This window comes from Humulus lupulus, chromosome 5 (genome assembly GCF_963169125.1).
Source record: "Humulus lupulus chromosome 5, drHumLupu1.1, whole genome shotgun sequence".
In the NCBI taxonomy this organism is placed as follows: domain Eukaryota; kingdom Viridiplantae; phylum Streptophyta; class Magnoliopsida; order Rosales; family Cannabaceae; genus Humulus; species Humulus lupulus.
This window is the reverse complement of record NC_084797.1, coordinates 38,879,365-38,906,887: the sequence shown is the minus strand read 5'-3', so window position 1 is coordinate 38,906,887 and position 27,523 is coordinate 38,879,365.

Genomic DNA, 27,523 nt, shown 5'->3' with positions numbered 1-27,523 from the left:
ATAATATTTTTTCAAATGTTGGGTGTTTCATGTCCGTGGGAATACTTCAACATTCAATCGAGCTATCTTGAAAGTTCCTTCATGCAAAACCTCAACGACCTGATATGGTCCCTCCCAATTCGGGCCTAAAACATCGTCCTTGATATCCTTATTTGCTAGAAATACCATTTGGAGAACCATATCGCCTAATCCAAATCTACTTGTCTTAACTTTAGAATTAAAATAGCGAGTGTTTTTTTGTTGATAATGGGCGAGCTGTAACTGTGACTCTTCTCATTTTTCTTCAATCAGATCGAGAGATGCGTTAAGTAATCCATCATTCTGCTCTTGGTTGAATGTCCTGTGCTTGTGAGTGGCTACCATGGCTTCGACAGGAAGCACGACCTCACTTCCAAAAGTTAAGGATAAAGGAGTATGCCCCGTGGAGGTTCTGTGAAAAGTTCGATAGGCCCATAGTTATTGTGGGAGCTGTTCGGGCCATAGTCCTTTGGTTTCGTCTAACCTCTTCTTTAGGCTTGCCTTTAAGGTTTTGTTCACAACCTCGACCTGCCGTTGGCCTGCGGATATGCTACTGAAGAGAAACTATTCATAATACCATATTTTCACAGAAATCAGTAAAGAGATCGCTGTCGAATTGTGTTCCATTGTCAGACACAATATTTTTAGGAAGCCCAAATCGACATATAATACTTTTCACCACGAAGTCTAGGACTCTTTTTGAAGTGATGGTTGCCAGAGGTTCGACATCTACCCACTTCGTGAAATAGTCGATCACCACCATCGCATAACAAACTCCTCCTTTTCCCATAGGTAGGGACCCTATTAGGTCGATTCCCCATACCGTGAATGGCCATGGGGATGAGATCATCATTAGATCAATTGGAGCAGCTCGGGCAACTATGACAAAACACTGGCATTTTTCGCACTTCTGAACATACGAGATTGAGTCTATTGTTAGAGTGGGCCAAAAATAGCCCTGCCTCAGTATTTTCAGTGCTAGGTTTTGCCCCCCCCAGCATGATCTCCACAAAAGCCTTCATGCACTTCTTGCAAAATGGTTTTAGCTTCCTCGGGCAGAACACATTGTAGGAAAGGCAATGAATGACCACGTCGGTACAAGGTCCCATCCACTATCACATACCGTAGATCTTGATAAAGTATTTTTCTTGCGTCCTTTTTGTCGTCAGGTAGCCTTCCTATTGTGAGGTATTCCATTATGGGATTCATCCAGGTCGGTCCTGTGTCGATCATTTCGACTTCTATCATTTTTGTTACACTCGGATTTTCCAAGAACTCCATTAGCACTACATTCAATGTCTCAGCTTCTTTTGTTGTGGCAAGTCATGCCAAGGTGTCAACATTTGAATTTTGCTCGCAAGGTATTTGTTCAACAGAACTGTACTCAAATTCAGGAAGTTCTCCCTTCACCTTAGCTAGGTAGGCCGCCATCTTGGTACCTTGAGCTTGATATTCTACCAATACCTGATTGATCACGAGCTGAGAATAACTATAGCATTGGACATATTTTGCCTTGAGCTCCCTTGCCACTCTCAGCCCAGCTAGCAATGCCTCATATTCAGCCTCGTTATTAGATGTCTCAAATCCAAATCTCAGAGCTGTATGAAATCAAAGCCCTTCTGGGGAGATTAAGATGATTCTAGCTCTTGATCCATTCTAGTTTGATAATCCATCCACGAATATTTTCCATAACTCCTGCAACGGCTCCTTCGAGAGCTCCTCTTGAAATCTGGTGCATTCAACCATAAAATCAACAAGGGCCTGAATTTTGATTGAGGTGCATGGTATGTACAATATCTCAAACTGGCTAAGTTTGATAGCCCATTTTAACAAACGTCCCGACGTTTCAAGTTTTTGCAAAACCTGCCTTAAAGGTTGGTCGGTCACGACGTTTATTGAATGGGACTGGAAATATGGCTGGAGCTTCCTGGAAGCCAATATCAGATAGAATGCCAGTTTCTCTATCAATGGGTATCATGATTCAGCTCCGATAAGTCTCTTGCTTATATAATATACTGGTTTTTGAGAACGATCTTCTTCTTGAACTAATACGACACTGACTGCATTTTTTATCATGACCAAATAAAGGAATAGAGGTTCTCCAGACATAGGCTTAGATAACACTTGGGGCTCAGCCAGGTGCGTTTTCAGGTCGAGTAATACCTGCTCGCACTCCTCAGTCCACTCAAATTTTTTGTTTCCCCTGAGCAAGTTGTAGAATGGTAGGCACTAGTCAGTGGATTTGGAAATAAAACGATTCAAAGCTGCCACCTTTTCAATTAGGCTTTGAAATTCTTTACGTAACCTGGGCAAGGGCATTTCTAACAACGATATGATTTTCTCAAGATTTGCCTTTATTCCCCTCGTGTTGACTATGAAACCCAGAAATTTTCCAGATGCCACTCCGAACGTGCACTTCTGAGGATTCAGCTTCATGTCATACGTCCTTAAGATTCCAAAACATTCTTCTTGATCAGATATATAATTATCAGCGGTCTTTGATTTGACAAGCATATCATTGACATACACTTCCATACTTGTCCCGATCTGGTTAGCGAACATTTTGTTGACTAAGCATTGATATGTGGCTCCGACATTCTTCAGCCTGAAGGGCATGACTTTATAACAATATACGTTATTTGGGGTCATGAAGCTAGTATGTACCTGGTCCGTACGATTCATCACAATCTGTTTATATCCAGAATACGCATCCATGAAGGACATGAGCTCGTGACCTGCCGTGGCATCTACCAACTGATCAATCCTTGGTAGTGGAAAGAAATCCGTGGGACACGCTTTGTTCAGGTTAGAGAAGTCGATCCAAGTCCTCCATTTTCTATTTGGCTTTGGGACCAACACATGATTGGCGACCCAAATCGGGTATTTTGCTTCACGGATAAACCCACACTTTAGTTGTTGCGCTACTTCTTCCTCAAGAGCCTCAGCTTGGACTATTCCCAAGCGCCTCCATTTTTGGGATTTTGCAGGCACGTTCTAGTCCAAATTTAAAGTGTGCATGATTACAGTCAGGCTTATTCCCACCATATCATCACGTGACCAGGAAAAAATGTCCAAATTCTCTTGTAAGAAATTGACCAGCTCCTTCTTCCTTTTATCATTAAGATTCTTCCTAATCTTTACGACTCTTGAAGCTTCATTGGGGTCAATGTTTACCTCCTCAAGCTACTCTATAGCTTGGAGTTCTTACCTGTCTTCGCCTATCCGTGGATCAATGTCATCGCGTTGGGCATCGTTACTGTCCTCTTTTTGCAGAGGTTCTTCCGTCCCGCAAGTAATTTCTACTTCCCGGGACTCCTCACCTCAGTCATTTATGACCATAGATTGATGCCTGGGTTATTATTTTCCCTTCATAGCTATAGCATTCTCTGGCAGCGAGCTGGTCACCTCTGGCAGTGCACATTCCCGCAGCTGAGGAGAATTTTATTGCTAGGTGGCGGATAGAGGTTATGGCTTCAAATTCCATCAGCGCAAGTCAACCCAAAATTGCATTGTATACAACTGGGCAGTCTATTACCACGAACTCAAGTAACTTGGAAATAGTTCGTGAGTCTTCTCCCAATGTCACCACTAATTCGATCGTCCCAAAGGATGTTGACCCTTCACCAGAAAACTCGTACATAATCATTGAGATCGCCTTCAGGTCAGTTACTGACAACCCCATTTTTTCCAAGGTGGACCTGAAAAGTAGATTCACAGAACTCCCGTAATCTACTAGTGTCCTATGGACCCTCTAGTTGGTGAGCTAAACGGTTATGACCAAGGGATCGTTATGTGGGAATTGGACGTGGCTAGCATCCTCTTCTATAAAAATGATTGGTTGTTTTTCCAATCGTTGTTGTTTCGATAATCGCTGTTCTGAGATGAACTCCACTCCATTATGGGATTTTAGTTCGTTAATGTACCTCTTCTGGGCCCTGCGGCTCGTGCTTGCCAGATGAGGTCCTCCTGAGATGGTGGCTATATCTCCTCTTACTATCGGAGGAGGGCCGTCCTGATTCACTTGAGCTCTAGTTTGACTTACTGGAGCTTCAGGGATTGATGGAGGGTTTTGTCCAACAGGTTGATTAGGGACCTGATTTTGGGCGTACTGGGTGAAAGGTCTCGCTCTAATGAGAGTTTTGATCTCATCCTTCAGCTATCGACAGTCATTAGTGTTTTGATTGATATCATTATGGAATCAGTAGAACTTTGAAGAATCTCTCTTCGCCCTCAGGTTTTTCAATGGCTCTGGCTTCTTCCATGGAAGGTCAGTAGAATTTTCCAGGAAAATGCGCTCCCTAGTATCTGTTAAGTCGGTGTTTGTGGTGTAAATAGACTTGAATTTCTCCACAAATTTATTTTTCTTCGTCCCGCTTTGGTCGCCTTCGCCATATCCCTTCCTTTTGTTATTTCTCCCTTGGTTATTCTGGGTAACGGTTTGAGCTGTAGTTGCAAGGTCTGTTAGTGCTCCAACAGGCTAGACAAGGGTCTAGCTGGTTCCCACGACAAAAGCTTGTGCCTCTTCTAAATTAATCCACTCTTGAGCTCGGGCCAAGAATTCGTCCACATTCTTAACTCCTTTTCTTTGGAGTTCTTGCCACAGGTTGCCCCCGATGAGGATTCCTATCCTCAGTGCCATGAGCTTGGAGTTGCCATCAGCATCCCTAACTCGTGCAATAACATTGGCAAACTGACATAAATTTGCCTTCAATGTCTTACTAGGTTGCTGCTTTACTTTGGCCAATGAATCGGTATCAGCCCAGCTGCCTGTGAAGCTCGGAATGCTTTTTTGAGCTCGGAGGAAAAATTCTTCCATGAGCTTATGGAATGTCTCTTGTATTGCTTAAACCACTGCCTGGATGGCCCGAACAGAGTTGCATGGAATAAAATATACCTTAGATCGGGTTCGGTAATGTGGGCCATCGTCATGGTGTTAAAAATTATGAGGTGGTCTGACGGATCTCCAGCTCTATCAAACTTTGACAAGTGTGGCATTTTGAAGCCTACCGGATATGTGGCCATCACAATATTTGGAGCGAAAAGGCTCAAGCTCATCCTCCGAGTCGCAATCGTCTTTTTCCTTTCCAGATAAAAGCCTCTTCATTTGCTCTTCCATCAGAGCTAGCCTCTCGAGGGTTTTGTCTCTGGTCTCTAGGTCATCTGGGGGTTGTTCGATAGCTCCCATCCTATCGTATGTGGTTGATGGGTTATTGTCCCTCCAAGCTCGAGATTGGTTTGGTGGGGCATTCCCATTATCACGTACTATGGCCGGACCTCCCTATTGTCGAGTATATATAACATCTTAATTCAGAGCTGGATTCCTTCTCTGTGAATTCAGGCGATCACGCAAATCGGGTTCTGACTCATACCGAGGGCTTTGTGCTGAGTTCAACTAATTCCTTAGGTCACCCTTGGACATACCTCTACTATGAATTTTGCTCCAGTAACTCCCATTTGCGAAGCTTACAGCTCGCAGTTGGGGTCGAGGATCTGGATTTTCAACACATGTCCGTAGGATGTAAGTATTGGCATATGGGAGAGGATTTCTCCTACTGTCTCCATAAGCTGGAATGTCATTTGTAGGACGAGGTGGCGTCAGATGTCTTATAGGTGATGAGGGTTGCCTTATTTGTGAGGCAATCCTTGTTCCATTAGGGTGGACTAAATTAGCCCGCCTATGTTCTACTCTATTGTCTCAAGTTCTCTGCGTTTGATGGTTCGATGGTGACGTAGGAGGGTTTGTTGGAACATTTTGTCTTTGTGAACCTGTCCCAGTCTCTTCTCATGGATTGCCAGGGGCATTTCTAGGGACCTGTGAAGGAGGCACCGAACAAGGGGTTGGAGTTCTAATCGACCGTCTAACATGCTGATGACCCCTATGAGGGCCACTGGATTTACCATTCTGGCGATCACACCCTGTAGGTACAAAACTTGAGGTGGCAGTCCTGACTGATCGACTTGGTTTGGATCGATTATTCTTGTAGGACTTATGAGACCCATTTTGCCTCTTTCTGACATTAACGTCGGTTGAAAGAGGGGATAAATGTTGGGGTTTTATGCCCTAATTAAAACCCAAATTCTTTGTAATCTCATTTTATTATCAATAAAAGAATAGAAATCATTTTTTGACTTGGTCAATCACTTTGCTCACATGTTTTATTTTCATGATTATTTGTTTAATATAGACTTCTATTAAATCCCCAGCATATAGATAATTGTATTTATAGTGACGTAATCACAATGGAATATAAATATGATTATATGTTCAAAATAAGTTAGTCCTAAGATTAGTGAGTGCACCAGATTTACATTGACTTGCCAATCTATGATATGATCTACTTACACATTGTGGTGTTATGTTCTTTTCAAAACATTAGCAAAGTAGATAAGATCGGATGTATTTGTTACATCAGACTGGACCAACACTGACAATTGATAGGATAAGTAAACATACCATTATTATCTATTCTAGTCATATCATATAGTTGACCATAGGTCAATTCAATCTCAATTCTGAGTGGTTAGTATTTTAACTAATTGTATTATTTTAATTCTTTGACTTGTTCGTTACCAGCTTACCCTTCGGACTAGCCCATACTTACGTCTTGGGAACTCAGTAGTATAATTGAGTGGGAGTGTTAATCATAGATATGAACATCTATAGCTTCTGATGAAGAAGTGAAACAATAGTTTCCTTTTAGTTTGGTTCAAGGTGTTAAATGATAGAGATCTCATTTCAGTAATTAAATTAGTTTACTGAAATATCATTTACAAGGAACTAAGTGTTTTAAAGATAAAATACAATGAGGGGTAAAACAATATTTTAGTCCCATCTCATTGTAGACCATCTATAGAGGATTGAGTGACAATTATGGTTGTAATAATTGATAATTAATAGCATATCTATATTTGTTATAGGACATTCTATGAATTCAAGATTGCAATTCCGAGTCTTTAGTTGAGTCACGAGGAATTAATAAGTTAGTAAATTTATTTGTTAGATTTATGATAACTTATTGGAGCTTGATTTCATAGGCCCATGGTCCCCACTGTACCTTGGATAAAATCATCCAGATAGTCTCAATTAATTTATTTAATTATCAATTATAATTATCAAAGTTGACCAAGTCAATTTTGGAAAGTTTCACAGAGTTATGTAATTTAGAGAAGAAAAGAGAACTTAGGGCAGATTTATTAATTAAGATAAATTGGTATCTAAATTAATAAATAAGTTTAAATTAAGCTTCAAATTATAAATAATTAATTTGATAAAGGATTTAAATAATTATTTTATTAATTAAATCAATAGAAAATAATACACGCCTTGATTTTAATTCCAATGAGCTTATAATCAAATAAAAAATTTGATGGGCCTAAAGCCCATGATAATTTCGTCCTAGGGCTGTTAATTGGCTATTATTTTATTAAATTTTTTTATTAAATAAATGACCTAATTGAGTCTATAAAAGGAGTGCATAGAGAGAAGTCAAAACATAAGTTTGATCACTGGTTTTCTGATAGTTTTAGATTCTCTCTAAACACAAGTCCTTTTCTACGCCTCTTATTATTCTTTTCTCTTCTTTTCTCTGTATCAATCTCATGTGTTGAGAATTGTCCACTCTATTCTAGGTGATTCTAAGGATACTTTGGAAGACTGTGAAGATAATAAAAGTTTGGTTAAGTTTCTTGATAATACTTTGCGAAAGAAAAGATACAAGGGTTAGAGAAACTGAAGGAATGACTCATTCATTCCGTTGCGTATACTGTAAGTACTCTTATCATTGTTTCTCTTTGAATTCAATTTTAGAAACATGTTCTAGGTTATCTCATATTAATTTTTTTAATATTAGATCTACATGAAAATAAATAAAGATCCTGTAAAAGTTTCGCAACAATAATCGAGCCAAAACTTCCTCAATCTACCCGTTTGCCTTAGCAAGATGGCTTCTCAATTGCATGTTTCCCAATTTGATGGCAGTTAGGTAGTCTAGATTTGGATTCGATGGTAATGATGCCGAAATCCCAGTGTCGCCATGACCTGCCGGTTGTTTTCCCGGACGCTGCTGGATCTCAGGGCCATGTTCGTTAGAAACAGCAGTATGATGGGCCTCCTGCCCACCAGGCAGTTCTATCTCATTATCGTGCATTGAGTGAGTGAGCACCATGATGAGAATCGACTGGGTTCTTGATGAAGCACTAATTTCCCTCTCAATGAAAGCACCAAACTGTTGACGCAGTTTTTCGCCAACAGTGTATTAAGAAATAATAAGGTAGATTAGTGCTTAATAAACCGTCATGAAAAATAAATGAATTCACTCAAGAACACATAATTTTTACGTGGTTCAGTGGTTAAAATCCACCTAGTCAACAAGTCTATATTAATGTTGTTTTTCTCTCTCTATTTTGGCAGAGTTTCGATATTACTGAATAATGGTCCCCTGTCCTATCCAATATTCTCAGTATTTATAAGGGAATTTCATGGACAGGTTTTGGTAACCGCGTGAGTCAATCACGAATTTACATAATTACTACATTTAATACAAAAAATTCCCATATATATGGGAATACGACTTAATTACAAAATAAATATGTCCTGCTATCTCGGATAATAAATATGACAACCTGGTCATGAATAAGCATATCAGTAAATCCCAAATCTCTGGGGATCCCTCAGTATGCGATATTCTAGAATTACCGCGAGCTGGGTATCTCCTCCAAGCTCATGCTTCGACAGCTACTTTAATATCCTGAGCTCGCACTTCACAACCTTCATATCCCTAGCTCGAGTCAAACCCAGGACGCCTAACATCATGCGTGACCACATGAAGCTCGAGTCGTCCACGTGGATAATAAGAATATATCTTTCCATTGGTTATTTCTCCGTATATTAATTTGCCAGTTGTACACAAGCCGAGTGAATGAACTCGGGCTAAAATTAGCGTATATCTTATCGTAAGCTCTAATCAAAGTGACTTGATTATCATAATCTATCGAGATCGTCGACATCAACCATAGTTTTTGGTATCTCCATCATGAAATTTCTTAGCCATTCGACCTCTTTGCAGGTTGTTGATAGAGCTACAAACTCAGACTCAATGGTTGAGTGACATATACACATTTGTTACTTAGTTCCCCAAGAAATGGCACCCCCACCAAGAGTGAACACTAAACTAGTCGTGGAGAGATTATCTCCTACACCGGATATCCAACTTGCGTTGGAATATCCTTCAAGTGTCTTAGGAAACTTAGAATATTGGAGGCACAATTCTTTGGTGCTTTTGAGGTAACCAAAAACTCTTTCTGCGACCTTCCAATGTTTGATAATTGGATTTCTAGTAAACCTACTTAGTTTACTAATTACAAATGCAATATCTGCTCTAGTACAATGTGCTGCATACATTAATCTCTCAATTGCACTTGCATACCCTAGTTGAGCCATTGTTCTCCCTTCATTATTCTCAAACTTTACACTTGAATCTAAGGGTGTGTTTGCCTCTTCTATATTAAGATGGCTAAATTTTTCAAGAATCTTCTCAATATAATGAGCTTTACCTAAGGCATAACCATCAACATTTCTTCTAACTTTGATACCTAGAATGGAATCAACCTCTCCAAGGTCTTTCATCTTAAAGTTAGAAGATAGAAACCTCTTTGTTTCTATTATGCCTTTTGTTGTACCCCAAAATAAACACAAATTAAATCACTTAGTTTGGGGTACAGTTGGCAGATAAGTGCATGGAGAAAGCGAACATGTAGAACATTTAGCTAACTCTTGTGGGAGAAGTTCGAGTTAAACTTGGCAATGATAACCAGATAATCTCTAGGTTGCCTATTTCGCCAATAACCTAGTTCGAGATGCGTGATGGCTAGATCGCCTTCTAGATACTCTGAGCATGGCCCTTGTTAAATTTTGTTAGCTCTTCGGCATCCAGCTCAAGGGAAGTGTTCAGCTCCTGGAAGCTTGATCATGACGCACAATGAAGGATCCCAATAGACTCAAATATCCCTTATATGCTCATTAATGCCCAGATTTTAGTACACATTTATTACCCGAGATAACATATGTAAATTCCATAGACAATCATATCCTTATGTAAATGGGAGATTATTCTGATTTATTATTTACCATACTTATGCACGCGGTTACCCAAAGCTGTCCAAGAAATCCCTCTATAAATATCAGGGGAATGCATAGGAAAAATGGTTGCTTCTTGATATACAAAAACTCAGCTGAAATTGTAAGAAATAATTTCATCTATAGCTAGGCAAGCTAGATAAGTATCTAGAAGTTTATATTTTCTGTTTATGCACATGTTGCGTTTTCTTGCTGAGCCTTGCTCACGGGTGCTTTGTAGTGCAAGTAAGGGGAAAAGAAAGCTTAATCATCCATGAGTTGGAAAGCTTCGATGGAGGCTTGTACATATGCGGCTACTCGACCCCCACGACCGGGGATATCTCAGAGGAACTAGGGTTGTAGCCCTGTTTTTGCCGCTTAGGCCATCTGAATATAACTTTTGATGTATATATACCTTTTCAAAAGTTTGGTTGTAATATTTTGGGATCCCATATCTGTATGGAACTTCTTAAATAAAAGTCAACGTTTCTTTTGACCAAAAATTTTAACCCTAAACCTTGACATTAACCTTAGTTACACATTTTAAACCAAATGACTTGGTTAGCAAGTATGACACAATTTAAAGTACACAGTGTAACGGTCCATGATTAGGAGGACGTTACAACTTGGTATCAGAGCTGCCAAGGTTTAAGGGTTCTTAAAGACTGGCCGGGCAAGTACACTCGCCAATAAAGGCAAGCTCAACTTAGGGTTTGGTAATTATTATGTGATTATGTGTTTAAATGCTTTAACATGATAGGAATGCCTTATCTACGTCCTTGTTTAGGAAGCATGAGATAATCTGATAGGGCCTGGCCCTTGACTGTTGCATGAATGATAAAGAACGTGCTTATTAGCATTGTTACTGCTTGTAAATGCAAGGGAACCACTTATGAGTGTTATTAACTGTATGTAGGTCAGGAAATGCTTATTATCACTGTTACTACTGGCAGGGATTGGAAGAACATGCTTACTATATATGTTATACTTGTGAAAATGCATGGATATGCTTATGTGTATGTATTGTTAATTGCTGATGGATGTCAAATGCTTATTAGCACCATGAATGAATATATTACGTGATGGCATGCTTATTAGCATTCCAATTGTTTGTTATCTGTTGATCTTGGACTGTTAGGCAGGAAGAGGTATAGTTATTACTTACCTAACGACCAATTTGATCAGTGTATGGTGGATTGAGTAATGGTACGAATCCTCGAAGGCCAGAGAGGTTGGCTGGCCAAGAGTTACATGCCAGTGAAGGGAATGACCAGGGTCAGGCCCTACCGCCAGCTCCAAAAAATTGGTAACAGGTGCTTGCAAACATGCGAGCTAGATTAGAGAGGCAGGAAGAAGAGATATGCCTCTTGAGATAGCAACAGGTTCTAGTAGGGAACCTACATCCCGTGGTACCGACAGTGATACAACCAGAGGTACTAGTAGTAGTGCAGCCCCAGGCAGGGGGAGACAGGTGGGAAACCCTGTATGAGAGGTTCAGGAAGCAACACCCTCCAATCTTTGAAGGCGGCTCTGATCCATTGAAGGTTGAGCAGTGGATGACCATGATAACCACCATCCTGGATTTTATAAGGGTAGGTGGTAACGAGAGAGTGGCATGCACCACTTATATGTTTCGGGAGGACGCCCAAATATGGTGGGAGGTGGTATCCCATACCAGAGCAGTGACCACCATGGAATAGGAAGAGTTCAAAACTCTATTCAATGAGAAATACTATAACAACGTAGATAAGGCTATGAAGCCTGAGGAGTTCAGCAGGTTGCTTCAGGGTAACATGACAGTGACTGATTACGCCTTGAAGTTTGACAGGTTGGCAAAGTTTGTCAGGAATTCGGTGCCCAGTGATGGGGTCAGAAGAGAGAGATTTCTTCAGGGGCTACAACCTATGATAGCCTGAGATGTTCGTATTACTTATGTGCCAGGATTAACTACCTATGCATAGGCCGTGGAGAAGGTGCTTATAGCTGAGAGTGCAAAGAATAAGATCTGGCGTGACAATGCATCCAAAAGGGATTCTAGGAGGCCGGGACCTCCATTTCTAGGTTTTGGTAGGGGCGGAGGCCCCAACGATCAGAAGAGGAAGACTCTGGATTCAGTTTCAGCTTCAAGGCCAGATAGGAGGCCACGGGCATATAGACAGGCCGCTAGAGTGGTGGTGAGACCTAGAAGGCATTTCTAGAGTGTGCTAGGTGTAGGAGGTGCCATATTGGAGAATGTTGGGCGAAAGCCTATGTTGTTTGTGGTAGTGTAGGGCATCTAAAGAAAGACTGCTCGAGAGCCAAAAAGGAGGAGCCGAAGAAAGTGGATAGCCTGATGCCAACTCGGGTGTTCACTTTGACCCAGTCAGAGGTCGAGGCTAGTCCCTTGGTAGTTACAGGTTAGCTTTCTATTGCTGGAACCTTGTATACGGTTTTGATTGATTCTGGTGCTACGCATTCTTTTGTTGATAGTAGAATTATAAATGGATTGTGTAGACCATGTGACTTCTATCCTGTGGGGCTTGGTACTATGTTGCCGACTAGGGAGTTAGTGGTTTCCAGGAGATGGGTTAGATCACTACCAGTTACAGTGGATGGCAGGGAGTTATCAATTGACTTGGTGGAGCTGGAGGTGACTGATTTTGACATAATTCTGGGTATGGATCGGTTAGAGAAGTATGGGGCAACGATAGACTACAAGAAGAAGATGGTAACCTTTGAGTCAGAGGGTGAGGACCCTTTTGTTTTTGTTAGCAGTGTGTATGGACCCCGTGTACCTATTATATCTGTACTTAGAGCTAGAGACCTATTGTAGGGGGATGAATAGGTTTCTTAGCTAGTGTGGTGGATACCACTCAGGTCATGCCAGTGGGACCAGAACAGGCTCAATTAGTCTGTGAGTTTTTGGCCGTGTTTCCAGAGGATCTGCGAGGGTTATCTCCACACAGGGAGATTGAGTTTGTAATTGAATTGGCGCCAGTGACAGATCCTGTGTCTGGGGCACCTTACAGGTTGGATCCAGTTGAGCTGAAGGAACTAAAGGTTCAACTACAGAAGTTACCGGACTTGGGTTTTATCAGGCCCAGTTTCTTGCCATGGGGTGCACCAGATCTCTTTGTGAAGAAAAAGGATGGTTCTCTGAGGATGTGTATCGATTTCAAAGAACTCAACAAGTTGACTATCAAGAACAGATATCCTCTGCCAAGGATTGATGATTTGTTTGATCAGTTGCAGGGTAGAACGGTGATTTCTAAGATAGATCTTCCATCTGGTTATCACCAGCCGAGGATCAAAGATGAGGATATACTGAAGACAGCTTTTCGCACCAGGTACGGGCATTATGAGTTTTTGGTGATGTCATTTGGGTTAACTAATTCCCCGACAACATTTATGGATTTAATGAACAGGGTGTTCAAAGACTACCTGGACTAGTTTGTGATTGTCTTTATTGACGATATATTGATATACTCTCAGACAGAGACAGAGCACGAGCAACACCTCAGATTTGTACTACAGAGGTTGAGAGAACACAAGATGTATGCAAAGTTCAAGAAATGCGAGTTTTGGTTGCCACATGTGACCTTCTTAGGTCACATAGTCTGTAAGGATGAAATTAAGGTGGATCCAACAAAGATTGAGGCGGTCAGAGATTGGCCAAGACCGAAGAATGCTTTAGAGATCAAGAGCTTCTTGGGATTGGCAGGGTATTATAGACGCTTTGTGGAAGGGTTCTCCGAGATTGCGTCATCACTGATGGAGTTAACTTGCATAAATCAGAAGTTTGTTTGGTCAGACAAGTGCGAAGATAGCTTCTAGAAGCTTAAGAAGAGTTTGATCACCGCTCTGATTTTGAGTCTTCCTACAGGTTGAGACAAGTTTGTAGTTTACGGTGATGCTTTGAGGCGAGGGCCCTAGGTGACTCTATGGTCAAGTAGCTGGGGCATAGGCCCCGGGGTTGGCTCTATGGCCAACTATTCAGGGCAGCAGACCTAATTGGTCCAATGACCACTTGTTTGTGACTAAATGACTGTTTATGTAGGTTATTATTATAGCTGGGCAAGCTAGATAAGTATATAGAAGTTTATATTTTCTATTTATGCACATGTTGAGTTTTCTTGTTGAGCCTTGGCTCACGGGTGCTTTGTGGTGCAAGTAAGGGGAAAGGAAAGCTTGACCAGCCATGAGTTGGAGAGCTTTGGTGGTGGCATGTACATATGCGGCTGCTCGACCACCACGACCGGGGATATCTCAGAGGAACTAGGGTTGTAGCCCTGTTTTTGCCGCTTTGGCCGGTTGAATGTAACTTTTGATGTATATATACCTTTTCAAAAGGTTGGTTGTAATATTTTGGGATCCCATATATGTATGGAACTTCTTAAATAAAAGTCAATGTTTCTTTTGACCAAAAATTTTCACCCTAACCTTTGACATTAACCTTAGTTACACATTTTAAATCAAATGACTTGGTTAACAAGTCTGACACTATTTAAAGTACACGGTGTAACGGTCCTAGATTAGGAGGACATTACAGTGCTCTTCAACTAAATTTCATTAAAAGCCTATAGCTTAACCCTCATGTCCTTTAGCAACCAACATTAACTTATTCTAGATGAGACTTTTAAGTCGTTAATGTTGTAAGAAATTCCATTATCAACAACTTGTTCTTATCCATTGAACTCTACACTTGATGTATACAAGCTTTGAGTTGGGTGGCCATCATTGGGGAATATATTGGTTAAGGAGTTTAGTCCCATCCCTCTATTTGTAGAACTCACTAAATCTCTCCCTAGAGGTTCAAAAAATGGATCCACTAAGATCTCACACGATTTGACATACGAAATTGATATGACACTCATATCAATCAATTATCTCACATAGTCATGTCTTAGACTTATATGTCTAGACTTCCCATTGTATATCTTATCGTAAGCTCTAATCAAAGTGACTTGATTATCATAATGTATCAAGATCAACGATACATCAACCATAGTTTTTGGTGTCTCCATCATGAAATCTCTTACCCATTCGACCACTTTGCAGGTTGCCATTAGAGCTACAAACTCGGACTCAATGGTTGAGTGACATATACACATTTGTTAATAAGATCTCCAAGAAATGGCACCCCACCAAGGGTGAACACCCAACCATTTCTGGAGAGATTATCTACTACATCGGATATCCAACTTGCATTGGAATATCCTTCAAGTATATTAGGAAACATAGAATATTGGAGGCACAATTCTTTGGTGCTTTTGAGGTAACCAAAAACTTTTTCTACGACCTTCCAATGTTGGATAATTGGATTGCTAGTAAACCTACTTAGTTTACTAATTGCAAATGCAGTATTCGCTCTAGTACAATGTGCATCATACATTAAACTCCCAATTACACTTGCATACCGTAGTTGAGCCATTGTTCTCCCTTCATTATTCTCAAACTTTACACTTGAATCTAAGGGTGTTTTTGCCTCTTTTATATTAAGATGACTAAAATTTTCAAGCATCTTCTCAATATAATGAGCTTTACCTAAGGCATACCCATCAATATTTCTTCTAATTTTGATACCTAGAATGGTATCAACCTCTCCAAGGTCTTTTCATCTTAAAGTTAGAAGATAGAAACCTCTTTGTTTCGATTATGAATTTTGTTGTACCCCAAAATAAACACAAATTGAATCACTTAGTTTGGGGTTGAGTTGGCATATAAGCACATGGAGAAAACAAATAGGTAGAACATCTAGCTAACTCTAGTGTGAGAAGTTCGAGTCAAACTTGGCAGTGACAACCAGATAATCTCCAGGTCGCCTCTTTCGCCAATAACCTAGTTCGAGATATGTGATGGCTAGATCGCCTTCTAGATACTTTGAACATGGCCCCTATCAAGTTTCCTTAGCTCTTCGGCATCCAGCTCGAGGGAAGTGCTCAGCTCACAGAAGCCTGGTCATGACGCACAATGAAGGACCCCAAAAGATTTGGAGATCCCTTATATGCTCATTAATGCCCAAATTTTAGTAACATTTATTACCCAAGATAGCGGATGTGAATTCCATAGACAATTATATCTCTATGTAAATGAGAGATTATTCTAATTTATTATTTACCATACTTATGCACGCAGGTACCCAAAGCTGTCCAAGAAGTCCCTCTATAAATATCAGGGGAATGGATAGGAAAAAGGGTTGCTTCTTAATATACAGAAACTCTGTTGAAATTGTAAGAAACAATTTCATCTAGAGCCTTAAATAGATTAATAAGATTGTCTCATGGACTAGGTGGATTTTTACCACTGAACCACATTAAAGTGTTAGTGTTTGAGATATTTTTCATTTGATTAATTACGGTTTAGAAATAGAGCATTAATATCTCTGTTGTCGGATTCCTTAATCCACTATTGGCAAAAAACTGCGTCAACAGATTTGTGCTGTAACACCCTACTACTCAAGGGGCGTTACAATGTGTATTTTAAATAGTGCTAAACTCGCTAAACGAGTCATTTGTCCATAATCTTGTAACTAAATGTAATTAATGGTGTAGGGTTAAAATTTTTTGTCAAAAGGTACAACCGTTTCACTAAAACATTTACTTCCATACATGGGATCCCAAACTAACATTTAAAAAGGTTAATTACAATTGAAAAGTTACAACCAGCCAACCTAAGCGGAAAAATAGGGTTTTACCCTGGTTCCTTTTTAAAACCTCAGCCATGGTGGTCTAGTAGCTGCATATGTACACATCGCCACGTAAGCTCTCCAACTCAAGGATGGTCCAGGTTTCTTTTTCCCTTACCTGCACCATATAGCACCCGTGAGCCAAGACTCAGCAAGAAAACTTATAAATGCTCATATGCAGTTAATAACATATTACCAAATCATAATAAGCATGCCTATCACTAATAACCCTACTCATGCATGCATACCATTGATATAAATGACTACTACGTCATAGGGGCCAATTTCCCTAGATAACTAATCAATGCATCATACAGGGGTGCGTTACCCAAATACATTTTTTAATGAATCATATTGGGGCTCAACGCCCAGAATACAAGATTAATAAATCATATTGGGGCTCAGCGCCCAAAGTACATGATCAATAAATTGTAATGGGTCCTGTTGCCCTAGGATATGGGACTAATAAGTCACATCAGGGCCCACTGCCTTATCCTCTATATAACCAGCCATGGAGCTGGCCCATCGTACCTGGTTCTGTAGTTTTTCATGACCAATAGACCAATCAAGTGTATGTCACGCTCCTAGTTATGCATAGCCACATCGACCAGCGCTCAGCGCTCTATTTCCGTTCTTTACTTATAAGTCAATACTTTTCGACCAGTGCTCAACGCTATTGCCGTCCTTGACTTATAAGTCAATGCTTTTGCCCAGAAGTCATCGTGCTAATGTCGTTCTTGACTCATAAGTCAAGTATGGGGCCCAACCCTAGGATATGGAACTAATAAGTCACCCCCGGGCCATTTTCCCTATCCTATGTATAACCAGCCTTGGAGCTGGCCCAGCGTACATGGCGTTGAGCTTTCCACGACCATTAGATCGGACAAGCGTATGATGTGCTCCTGGTTAGACTTAACCATATCGATTAGCGCTCAGCGTGCTACTACCGCCCTTGACTCAAAATTCAATGCTTTTCGACCAACGCTCAGCGCTATTGCCGTCCTTGACTCATAAGTCAACGCTTTTCTCAATATGATAATGAAGAGAAGCATATATCATATATCAAATATCTAGATAAAGAGAATTCAACATGGTTAATCAACAATCACAAGCATAATCATAGTCATGCACATTTATAGAGGCCCAAGCTCTAATCAATTCTATATTCAACATTCAGGCCAAGCCCTAATCACGTACATCACGTATTAGGTGCAATTTTCTTACCTTTAATCCAAGTACAGATTATGAATAAATGACCCTCAAGCACGATCCTGGTTCTAAGCTCCTAGCGATAACCTAGTCACAACCATAACATAGAATCCCATCAATAGTGAGTAAATAAAGGCTTCTGGGCCGAGTCCTAGCCTCTAGGACATCGAACTCTACTAAACCAGGTCGTAGCATTGATCCCGAGCCCTTAGGTTTGAATTCCCGTCATTAAAACCTAATATAGCTAAGGCTGCCCAGGCGGGTCACAACTAGACCCTAAGGGTCCCAAATAGAAAGGCCCTCTGTCTGAAATTTAGGACACAGGCTGCGACTTTCCCCTTAGAGTCACAACATGCCTCCGAAACAGAGCCCCCTTCATCTCCTTCGTCCAACTTGAGTCGCGACACCCAAGAACAGGGCTACGGCTCGACTTGGAACTCAATATTTTCCTCTGCTTTTCTCATATCAAATCCCTCCATAAACCTATCCAAACATATCCAAATCCCAAAAACAAAGTTCCCAATCAACTCAACATCCCAAAACCATCGAAACCCAAGTTTCAAACAATTAAAAAACTCATCAAAACGTAAAATCCAATTCAAAACTCGAGAAACTTAAGGAAATGGAAACTCTGAAATTCAAAGCTTAAATTACATCTAATTATGTCGTTTTTTCGCTAAATTCTCCGGCTATCAAGCTTCCAATCTTCCCTAGAATCACTGCAACTCTAACCTTGCTTGAATTCGAGTACTAAAACTCAAGTTTCCTTTGAAAATGCTATTGAGCGCCAAATGAGTGAACGAGAGAGAGAAAGAGAGAGAGAGAGAGAGGGAAAACTGAACGTACTTTACTTCTGATCTCAAGTAACCTTAAGCATATCCCAAGGCTCAGGGTACCCCAAAAATGTCCCCGGGGGTAAAATAGTCAAAATTCGCAGAATTCCCTCCTGATCTCACTAACTCCAAATATATCCTCAAATATTTATTCCCATTACCCGATAACCCGATAATGTACTAAATACCCAAAATACCCCTTGACTCACCCCGAGTCAAGTATTGGTTTCATTGTGACTTTCTCGCTAACTTGCTCCCTAGGATTGCCTCATTCCGATTAACCCAAATATATCCACATAATGACGTGGTCCCACACATATATCACATATATGCCAAATATACCCGTAACGAGCAAAATTACGAAAATTTCCCTTTTAATCAGAAATGGGCCCACTTGCATATTTAATACACCTAAACATGCATATCAAGTCATATTGTAATAAATCTCACATAATCATACAATGATACACACACATATATATATCACATAATCACATAATTTCCATAATTTTCCATCCTGGTCCCATAATCAAGGCCTTAAGCCTTATTAGGTATTTTAGGACGTTACAGGTGCTTTCGTTGAGATCATATTAGTGCTTAATTCCCCATGCAAGTTTCACCCAACACCCACCATAGTGGTCACTCAATCAATGCATGGCACTGTCATGGAAAGCAACATGTGGGCCAAGACGATACAAGGAGGTTAGACACAGACCCACCAAATCCCAATCCGGGGTACCTGACAGCCATCGAGATGGAAAATGCCCAATTAAGGAGCCATCTCACTAGGGCTAATAAGCAAATTGAGGAGATCTTGGCTCGATTACCCCCTCCTACAACCGATGTTAATGTCAGAAGGAGGCAAAGTGGGTCCCATAGGTCCCACAGGAATAACCGACCCAATCTCAGTCGCTCTGTTAGAACTGCAACTCGGAGCTCCATACCTTCAGGAGGAATACTCAACTTGCTATTCCTCATAGAAACCATCGACCCCATGTCATTCGTGTAACACCCTGGGCAGCCAAGGCCGTTACACTATGTGATTATAAAGGTGCAAGACTTGCTAATCAAGTCATATAGTTGAAAATGTGATCCTATAACCATAAACAGGTTAAGTTTAAAAGATTTGGGTCATAAACAGATAATCTTTATTAAAATAATTGTTTAGTACATGGGATCCCAAAACAGGGTTTAAAAGGCATGTTTACAAAAATTCCAAAAGTTATAAATAACCATGGCCACTCTAATGGCAAATTATACAATTTTAGGTTTCCGTCCCTGTACAAACCCTTGACCGTGGCGGCCGAGCAGCTGACAATGTACACCTCGCCCCCAGAGCTCTCCAACTCATGGCTGAAACATCAAACCCTTGCCTCTACCTGCACCAAGAAGCAGCCATGAGCTGAGGCCCAGCAAGAAAACTATAATGCATAACATAATCAATAACTGTAATCAGGTAATTCACAGAGCATTAATCAAATACTTAATAGATTGCATCAAACACATAATCAATGCTATCAATCAACAAACCAGTAAATAACCATCCAGACAATGAGCATGCCACAATCATCAAATTAACATCAATAATCATTTCACTGTTTAAGTCACTGTCATTGGCTTGCTTAGGCAGAGCCCAGTGTTCAACCCACTGACTCTGGCTCGCTTAGGCCAAGCTCAGTGATTATTTAATTAACCTCAGCAACCAATGGTCGAGCCGCGTCCTGTGCGCAAATATTGATTCCGGAACTCTTAGGTCGTTTATCACATGTCCCGTGGCATAATACCGTCTCATGACATCACATATAGATATAGGGAACTCTTAGTCCCAACATGACCACAAAACCGAGTGCAGTTTTCTTACTTTTAATTCTGAGTGCCTCAGCTAAATGAGAAGACCCACGAACACGATCCCATCCGAGCCCTAGCGAAAACCTAGTCACAACCATAAAATAGAACCATCATTAACTCAACTACATAACCCAACTTCGTGACCAATCCCAAGCACTCGGGAAGCCCGATTCCACCTAACGGGGTGGTGGAATCGACCCTCAAGCCCCCAAGCAAAAACCCTAAGAAAAACACCCAAAACCCATTTCTGGAGGCAGGGTAGTGCTACATCGCCCTAAGGAGGGTGCTACAACGCTACAAATAGAGCCAAAAGCACCCTGACAACCCAGGCCTAGCGCTGTAGCGCCCAAAGGCTAGCGCTACAGCGCTAGTTACAGCATTAAAACTTCCCCTGAGTTTTCCTTCGAATTTCCCCTAGTCAAAACTCACCAAAACTCCTCCAAAGCTCAACCACACTCCAAATTGAGCCTACCATCTCATCCCACATAACCCAACAACACAAAATCTAGCCACATGCATCACCAAACAAAGAAAACAAGACTTGAACTCAAAACTCAAGAACTCAACCAGAAACTCAGAACTAACCCAGCAACTTAGATGATCAAGCTCAGAATTTCTTACCTTTGATGGGGAAACCGACCCTAGGTTATCCTCCAAACATTCCTAGCTTTCAACTCCTCAATTCTTCAAGCTTAATTCCCTCAACTTCCACCAAAAACCAATTTTAGATATCCATTCCAACAAAACTCAGAAGCAAAAGAACAAACTTTAAACTGTACCTTAATTGGGTGACTAACTCTTGTTGAATCCTCTAGCCTCCTCAAGGACCATAGACTCAAGACTTTTCCTAGACCTTCCCTGGAAATCTAGCTCCAAAACTCACAAGAAATGGTGAAGAATGACCTAAACTGTGAGAGAGAAAGAGCCCCTGTTTTTCTTCTTTCTTTCCTTTCTTCTTTCCCTTTTCTTTCAGCTTCTACTTGTTTCTAAACATTCCACTAACTCCAAATAATCAGATATAACAAGTATATCTTTTAATAGGCAAAAGACTCTTTTACCCTCCCATTTAAATCAAGCCTTTTAAAACACTCTAAGGGCATTTTGGTCATTTGTTCCCAATTCCCGCTAACTTCTCGAGTGTCCCTAATATTAACCACTTAATTATCGTCATCTAATTAATCACCAATTATTTCCCCAAATGCCTAATAATCTCCAATATATTTCCCAAGTTCCCAGAAATACCCCCAGGCTCCCCGAGCCGGGTATAAATCCCCACCGTGACTATTTCGCTAAACCGCTCACTAGGATCATCTCGAGCCACAAGCTGCAAATATATCAACAAAATAATGTGGTCTCAACAATTTATCACATATAATTACATTTATGCCCTCAACGGGCCAAAATTACAAACATGCCCTTATAAACAAAACAAGGCCCACATGCATATTTAATACTCATAAACATGCATCAAATCATATCCATATACTCATATAATCATGCATGCCACATAATCATGCATTTAATCATTTATTCATATAAATACCAGCAATGCTCTCCCGACACACTAATCAAGGCCCTTAAGCCTTATTAACCATTTTGGGTCGTTACAATTCGATTGATCAGAACTGCAACCGCGAGCTCCATGCCTTCTGAGCAGATTCCATGGAATGTTCAGAACAACCCAACTGGGTGAGCTGGGACCAATTCAAGGAGGCAAAACACCCCAAAAAATCCATTTGTGCCACGATCAAAGCCTCCAGCATAGAGAAATGAACTGGTTCTACCTCCAACCCAGGAGATCAGGGTAGAACAGAGACGAGTTAACCTAGTATGCCCTGATGGAACGAGGATAGCATCACCGATAAGACATCCGTTGTCATCAGTTCGACATTCGACACCACCTCGCCCGCAGAGGAACACTCTAGCTTGAAGGGATAGCATGAGAAATCCTTCTTCTTTAGAAGACATCTATGTCCCATGACCTCACGCTAATAATCCAGGTCCTCCATCCTAGCCACGAGTTGTAAGTTTTGCTAAAAGAAGTTACTCGAGGGAGAGCCAATGTGGAGGAAAATTTGAGAATGACCTGAGGAATCATTTTAGTTCTGCACAAAGTCTTCATTCCGACCCACATTCTGACCTGTGTGATCAGCTGAATTCACAAAGAGGGTATCCAGTTCGCTATGATGATTTGTTATACTCAACATAGGGGAGATCCTTCTATCGTACACTACAATGGAAATGCCCCACCTCACCGAGTTCAATCTTAGAGGGAAAATAATCCATCTAACGCGTACAATAGGATGGGGGTTGGTGATTAGCACCCAATAACCTAGAGGCCAAGCATCCAACCCTCAAATGATTGACCTTGATGGAGGAACATATGAAGAGGCTCCTACTTGGAAAAGGAGTCGACGATGGTGATTTTGACGAGGAGCTGGAACCTTTCTCCCTAAACATCGCGGCAGCTCTATATCCTGTTGGCTTTAGGATACCGACCATGCCTGCATATGATGGAAACACTGACCCATCCAATCACCTCAGGACATTGAATACGTTAATGATGGCCCACAATTTTGGGTTCAACCTAAGATATATCTTGTTCCCTGCAACTCTGACAAGACCAGCCAGATTGTGGTTCAACAAGTACAAAAAACATTCAATCACCTTGTGGAAGAAATTGTCTTCTGAATTTAAGAGAAAGTTCCAAGCTTCGAAGGAAGCTCACGTTGAGGTCGATTCGTTGGCTAACATAAAACAAAAACCTATTGAGTCCCTAAAAGCATATCTAAGCAGGTTCACCAATGCAGCAGCACGAGCTAGGGATGTTGATAATAGCTCCAAGCTCATGGCAATGAGGACTGGGATCACGGTAGGAGGTGCTTTATGGCAAGAACTCCAGCGAAAAGGAGTAAAAAGTGTAGATGAATTCCAGTCCCACACCATTCTCGTTTTAACCGACCGACCTTTAAGGCATGTCTTGCAAAGGCTTGAAACATCAGAACATCTGCTTAAGTGGGCCATTGAACTCAACCAGTTCGAGATATTGTATATCCCACAAACAACAATCAAGAGTAAAGCGCCCACTAACTTTATGGCCAAATGTATAGGTTTTCAGAACGAGCCAATAAGGTAACCAATGTGAGAGTTGTGGAAAATCTTCGTTGATGGATCATCTAATGAGAACAGATCTGGTGCTGGAATAATTCTGATCTCACTTGAGGGACATTGATTCCATACAACACTAAGGTTCAGGTTTGAAGCATCCAACAATGAGGCAGAGTACGAAGCTCTATTGACAGGAATAAGGGTGGCGAAAGAACTGAAAGCAAAGGCGATCCAATGTTATAGTGATTCCCAGCTCGTGGTTAATCATGTATTAGGGGAGTATCAAGCCCGTGGTATCAAAATGGCAGCTTACCTAACTAAGAAAAAAGGTGAGTTTTCTGAGTTTGAGTTCTTCTCCATTGATCAGGTACCCCGTGAGAAGAATTCCATCGTTGATGCTTTAGCTCAATTTTCCACCACTAAAGAAGCAGATACACTAAACTAAGTCCCAGTGGAGTTCTTAGAACAACCAAGCATAACAGAAGAACCGGTTGACGTCGAAGTGATTGACACAAAACCAACCTGAATAACCCCCATGTGGAATACCTCACAATCGGTAAACTACTAGACGAATGAAAGGACGCAAGAAAATTGCTATATCAAGAACCACTGTATGTTATGGTTGAGGGAGTTCTATATCGACGAGGGCATTCGATGCCCCTTCTGCGGTGTCACCTGCCTGAGGAAGCACAAACTATCCTATAGGAGATACATGAAGGCTTTTGCAGAGACCATGCCGAGGCGCAAAACTTAGCTCTAAAGATATTTAGACATGACTATTTTTGAACTACACTAAAAAAGGACTCGACCTCGTGCGTACAAAAATGTGTCAAGTGCCAATGCTTCGCAACAGTTTCCCGGGCAACGCCCATTGAGTTAACCATGATCTCATCTCCCTGGCCATTTGCAGTATGGGGAATCGTCTTGATTGGTTCATTAACAATAGGAAAAGGAGGAGTTTTCTATGCAGTTGTCACCATCAACTAATTTATGAAGTTGGCCGAGGCTGAGCCTTTGACGACCATAACCTCGAAGAGAGTCCTGGATTTTGTCGTGAAGTACATTATATGCCATTTTGGGATCCTGAAGAAGATCATGTCTGACAACAAAACTTAGATCGATAACGATCTCTTCACAATTTTTTTTGAGAAATATGGCATAATCGAGAGTTTCTCTTCATTGGCATATCCGCAAGCTAGTGGGCAGGTTGAGGCTATAAATAAAACCCTAAAGGAGAGCTTTAAGAAGCGAGTAGATGAAGCCAAGGGATTATGGCCCGAACAATTCCCACAAGTACTTTGGGCCTATAGGACCTCACATCGCACCACCACGAGCCATACTCCCTTCCACTTGACCTTTGGAAGTGAGGCTATGCGCCCAATTGAAGCACTACTTATGGCACATATACAGAAAACCTTCGTTCAAGATCAAAACCACAAATTACTCATCACATCTCTAGATCTAATCAAGGAAAAGCAAGAAGAGTCATAATTACATCTTGCCCATTATCAGCAGAGAATCCCTCGTTACTTTAACTTGAAGGTGAAAGGCCATAGACTTGGACTCAGTGATTTAGTGCTTAGAAGGATGTTTTTGGTGAGTAAAGATCCCAAAGAAGGTGTATGGGGACTGAAGGACCGTACCAGATCGTGGAAATCCTATGAGAGGGAACTTTCAAACTAGATCGGTTAAGTGGAGAGTTGGACCCGTGGACCTGAAGCGCCCAACATCTTAAAAAAATACTATTAGTAATAGGATGACTCACTTAATTTTTTAATGTTTTAAGTACTTTTTCGTGTAAGACTTATTTATAAAAGCCATTCTATATAAATAACACTGGATTGCTATGTAATTTAAATGTAGAACCAATATTTTTATCTTATTCTTGTGATGTATCATGTGCTCATTTTGTAAAAGCGACCTAGAATATCAATAAATTCTTACGCTTGGGGGGCATATAACCCTCGAAGAGCTTTAAAAGAATTTAGGTATTTGGATATAATTCGAAACCTAGAATTCAGAAAATTGATTATTCAACGGCTTTTTAAAGCTCAAATTTTCAAAGCAATTCCAAATACGAACTAAGTTACAAAAATTCAAAAAAAAAACAAAACCTTGAAGTCAACTAGGGAATCCTGGATATAACCAGGTCTGAGACCTGATTCTTAATAGGCATAATGCTATTAACCATAAAAACTCTGGGACATAACCAGGTCCGAGGCATGATTCCTAACAGGTATAACGCTATTAGGTGGACAAACTCCTGGACATAAACAGGTCCTAGGCTTGATTCCTAATAGGTATAATGCTATTAGGCGAGCAAATTCTTCAGTATAACCAAGTTCTCGACCAGAATTGTTTAGTCAATCCATCAGAAACCTATCTCAATCTAAAGATAACCTCTATGATTGCGAGTGTGCAAGAATTTGAAATTCATAAGCATGACAAGATAATAGATTAAGGGGAAAAAATAGACCATAAAATAATGAACATATACTAATAAGTATATCATTATCGTGAGGAGAAATAAGCTCGAGCTAAGCCCGAAGGCGATTGTTTCAGTTTGTGAAAGCATATTTACAAAGGGAAAAAAAACAGAATAAGAAAAAGGCAAACATCATTGAGCTTCGGTAACTTACCCATGTGATGACACCTCTTCACATCCCCTTCAGCAGCTCCAGAAGAATCTGCAGTGTCGGAGGGCTCTTGCGAGAATCGACTCTAGAACTTGAAAAGATAACGCCCCCAAAGCTCCGCCTCCATAAAGGAGAAATCCCCTTCCTGGTTGTAAGTACACCACCGATAAAGCATCTCCTCTAGGGCATTCGTTGCTTCTGCAACATCCAGCTTCACCTTCTCAGCATCTTCTCTGGCTTTTGCCTCGACCTCAGACATCTTATTCTTTAGCACATCGACCTCTTCAAGTTTCTTATAGAGGTGGTTGACCTTGGCCTACAACTGATCCCATCGCAGGCTCACCTCAACAACCTGGTCCTTCGCTATCCACTCATTCTCCTGGGATGCGGCCAAGGCACCTTGAGCTCTTCTCTTTTAGCTTAGAACCGAGCGATGCCACATATTTGAGCTAAAGAAGACTACAAAAGAAAGACGCAAGAAATGATTAGCTCGTGAAAGTAAAAACAAAAAAAGTGAAATACTATAGGGGGAAGAACGATGAATTACAGTTAGGTTCATTCCCAAGGAAGACTCCAGAACATCCCCAGGGGAACGCCCATTTGTAGCCCTCAAGTCCTTAACGTTCGCTAGATTGGCATGACCCACCATGTGGTTCACCATGTCGTACTGGGTCCCTCGAAGTGCTTCTGGGATCCTTGCCACCTTGAGGGGTTTTAATGGGAGCTGAATAGACGGGGCTTCACTCTGAAGAACTATTGGAACCAGAGGGACTACCCTCAGCCTTGGTCTGGGTCAAGGTGACTACTCTAGCTGGAGTGAGACTGTCGCTCTTCTTTGGTTCTTCTTTTCTAGCATGTGGCCAGTCCATCCTTAGGTGACTGAAGTTCCTACAAGTAAAACATGCTCTGACTCTGCACTCTCTTTGATGTCGTCGCCTGCACCGAAGACACTCTAGGAAGTTCCTCCAGTTCTCTCCCCCAACCTAACAGTCACTGAAAGCACCCTATGCCCTCCTATCTGAACCAGGAGGAACAAAAGAATATGGGGCCTTTCTCTTCTGCTTACTAGGGCCACTACCCTGGCTAGTACTAG